Here is a 4323-nt window from a genome sequence, read left to right on the forward strand (position 1 = left end):
TTGAGTTGGAGTCTTCTCTCTGTCGCCCAGGCTGGAGTGCAGTGTCACGATCTCCGCTCACTGCAAGCTCCTCACTTCCCCCGGGTTCACGCCATTCTCCTGCCTCAGCCTCCCAAGTAGCTGGGACTGCATAAATGCACCCACCATACCTGGCTATTTTTTTAAAAACTTTTTGTAGAGCTGAGGTGTTGCTATGTTGCCCAGGCTGGTCTTGAACTCCTGGCCTCAAACCATTCTCCCACCTTGGCCTCCCAAAGGGATTACAGGCTGAGCCATTGAAGCTGGCCTCTGTTTGACATCTCTTTTCTAATTCTTCCACTTTTCTTGTTAACCAAATTTAGCCAAATCAAATACCCCCACAAATTGTGTGTGTGCACAGTGGCTAAAATCTTCTTGTGACTCTTGTTTGCCAAGCTGCAAAAGACACTGAACCATCCCTGATACACAGAAGCCGTGTCCGATGACAGGAGGGTGGGATAAGTACATGGGATATGATGACCATGGAAACCTCTCTGGGGCAGTAATGTTTAAGGTGAGAATTTCAGGAGAGAAAGAAACCAGCTATGCTGGAACTAGCATTGTAGCAGAGGAAACAGCATATGCAAAGGCCCTATGTCAAGGCATTTGGATATTTCTTGGAATATCGAAGGAATAAAAGAAGACTGAAATGCCTGTAATCCTAGCACTTTGGGAGGGTGAGGTGGCTGGATCACCTGAGGTCAGGAGTTTGAGACCAGCCTGGCCAATATGGTGAAACCCCCATCTCTACTAAAAATACAAAAATTAGCCTGGCATGGTGGTGGGCGCCTGTAATCCCAGCTACTCGGGAGGCTGAGGCAGGAGAATTGCTTGAACCCAGGAGGTGGAGGTTGCAGTGACCCAAGATCACACCATTGCACTCTAGCCTAGGCAACAAGGGAGACTCAAAAAAAAAAAAAAAAAAAAAAAAAAAGACCAAGTGAGCTGGAGTATATTGAGAAAATGGGAGAAATGACAGGACATGAGCCTAAGGAAGTATGTAGAGGACAGATAGTATTGGGACTACAGTAACATGTTTGCATTTTACTGTCAGTGTAAAGAAAGCCTTTGAGAGGTTTAGGCAGTTGTGTCATAATCTGTATTTCAAAACCATTGATACCAGCTATATAATGTTCACAAATGGGCAAAACTAATTGATGGCAATAGAAGATAGAAGAGTGGTTGCCTTTGGGGGTGATGACTAGGAAGGAGAATGAGGGAGTGCTTTTGAGGTGCTGATCTATTTCTTGATCCAGGTGTTGGTTATACAGGGATGTCCAGGTTATAAAACAGCACCAAGCTGCATATTTATGATTTATGCACTTTTCTTTATTTATTCTGTAATAATTTGGTAAAAATTTAGCTAAAAAATGGAATAAATGCTTACAATAGTTTGAGCAAGAACAGATTTCAGGGACAAGGCAGAGGGGAGACCCCTTCAGAAAAGGATGTTGGCTTGAACTAATATGGCAGCTGTCAGGCCAGGTGGGGTGCTTTGCACCTGTAATTCCAGCATCTTGGGAGGCTGAGGTGGGAGGATCACTTGAGTCCAGGAGGTCAAGGCTGCAGTGAGCTATGATCACGCCATTGCACTCCACCCTGGGTGACAGACTGAGATCCTGTCTCAAAAAAAAAAAAAACAAAAAAAAAAAAGTAAATTAAAAAAAAAGGTACAGCTGCTGTCAAGATAGAGACAATTAGACAGATAGGAGATATTTTGGAATGAAATTGCTGGAACTTGCTGATGGATCAGATACTGGCATCTTAAAGAGAAGAATGACTTCTAGGTTTCTGACTTGCACAGCCAGGTAAAGGGTGATGCCATGCCATTCAGTGCATTGTAGGCAGAAGGTCAAGGGTTCAGCTTTGGAGATATTATGTGATTTTTAGACACTCCTGAAGCATCTACCAGGTGGTTGTAGCTTCAGGTAGATTGTTGGATCACTAACTGATGCTCAGAGAAGAGATCTGTGAAAGAGGCATAAGTGTTGTTGTTGTAGGCATACAGATTGTAACAGAAGCTACGAGAATGTTTGGGGTCATCCATGGAAAGAGGGTGGAGAACACAGAGAAGAAGACCAGGACTATCTTAAAGAGCTGCTTCCTTTAGAGTTGGTTAAAATAAAAGAGAGAGACAGAAAAGAAGATCAAGGAGATAGGAAAAGAGCAAGCAATTGCGGTGTCATCAAAGAGGGTTGCCTGGTGCTAGGTGGTTAAGTAAGATCATGATAGGAAAGAATCCTCTGGATTTGACAACATGGAGACCATCAGTAACATCTCTAAGTATCTGTCACTTTATTAATGATCCCAAGCTTGTCTTCCTCTGTGAAATGCCCTAATAATTTACCTACTTCCCAGAGTTTTTGTGTTTAAAGCACTTTGCACACTTTGTACAAGACCTGGCTAAATGTGAGTTGTTAGTTTAGCTGAGGACAAATGCTTGCATTGGTATAAAATAAGGTTTGATAACACCCTCCTAATAAACTTGTTAAAGGAATACATGAAGTAATGTTACATTTTAGAAAAGTAGATTTTAAAAACAGGTATAGGAAGTAGGTCTTCCTCACACCTCCATCTGAATCGATTACAGCTGGTAAATCTGAGAATAAGAGGACCAAACCATATCTTCAAGGAAGTGGAATACTCAGTGGTAAGGTTAGGCCCTGCCACCCATTTATTTAATTAAGAATCCTTTAGAGAGGTAGTTTGAGTATTGGTAAAAACAGAGAGATCTGTGTGGCAGAAAACATGATGATAAATTAAATCACCAACATATATTTCAGTTTCTATACAAAACACAGTCTAGAATTGGCTCACTATAATTGTATGGCTGGTAGAGATGCTTCAAAGACATGCTGCAATTCAGCAAAAGCTGCCACAGGGCCAAACAAAGCCAGTGGCCCAGGATTAGGGGACCTAATACTAGTAAAGATAGAGTCACAGTGCTCCCTACAGTTTTTAAGCCTGAAGGCCAAGATGAGGCCAAGGATGCTGATGCCTTTCTCCAGGTCTCTCTAGTGTTCATATTCTACCACCCAGAAATCTAGTCCTGAGAAGAGAAGTTACCAGTCATTGCCAGGGCTAGCACAGCACTGGGACAATGGGAATATGCGGGAGATAGTTCCTCTATTGCCTTTCAACTGAAGATGGACCAGGCTGGGTACAGTGGCTCATGCCTGCAATCACAGCTCTTTTGGAGGCAGACAGAGATAGGAGGATTCCTTGAGGCCAGGAGTTCAAGACCAGCCTAGGCAACATAGCGAGACCTCCCCCCCGCCCCCACATCTCTACAAAAAATTTGAAACAAAAAGCAATTAGCCAGGTGTGGTGGCATGCGCTGTTAGTCCCAACTATTTGGGAGGCTCATGTGGGAGGACAGCTTGAGCCCAGGAGTTCCAGACTACAGTGAGCTATGATTGCACCACTGTACTCCAGCCTGGGTGACAGAGCAAGACCCTGTCTCCAAAACAAAAAAGATGGACTAATAGGCCAGGTTCCCAGATAAACCTGGTGGTGGAAGGTAATCTTTGGCAACCAACAAACTGCAAAACATATTACTCATTTTAATCTAGTTAATAAGGGAAATTGAGAGAAGTTGCAGCACAACTGTCAGGTACTGCAAAGGTACTATTTTTCCTGGTCTCTTCTGCTGGAACTCCCATTCCTAGATAGCCTGGTATCAGGCACAGCTGAGAGGGAAACCCTGTCACCAGAGGACAGGTCCCTGTTCTTACTGAGGGGCAGGTGATCAGTTCATCATGCTACCAGAAGAAATAGCATTGACTGTTGGCTGAGCCACTGGGTTTTCATGCACTGGGGTCGGGAGGCTGTGATCAGAGAAACAGATGAGAATCTTTTCGAAAACAGACAAATATTAAAATGCAGGAGGTCTATTTACTTGTCAAGTTAACGTTCAGTAATAAGGGAGAACAAAGTTTACCTTGCTATCAGAAAATAAGAAATCAGAATCCAGTCATATGGGATGGGAGAAGCTCGTAAGCTACTAAAACTGAACTCAGGAAGCAGATAACCAGCAAGGAAAGAGGTACCCTTAAATGCCTGGCTGTATCTGAGAGTGTATCTCCCTTCTTCAGAGCCCAGAGTACAAGCTAAACAATTCCTTCATAAATCAGCACACATCAGCTTCTAAAATCAGCAAGATGTCTCCAAACATCTTCAACTGACATTAAGAAATGCTGCACCATTGAGAAAATGGTTTCCAATCATTTGAACTTAAAGAATTAACTTGTTGAAACACATCTTTGATCATTGATAAATTACTGAATTCAAAGAGAAGTAATCAAT

This window comes from Colobus angolensis, unplaced genomic scaffold, assembly GCF_000951035.1.
Source record: "Colobus angolensis palliatus isolate OR3802 unplaced genomic scaffold, Cang.pa_1.0 Scaffold63, whole genome shotgun sequence".
NCBI classification, from domain to species: domain Eukaryota; kingdom Metazoa; phylum Chordata; class Mammalia; order Primates; family Cercopithecidae; genus Colobus; species Colobus angolensis.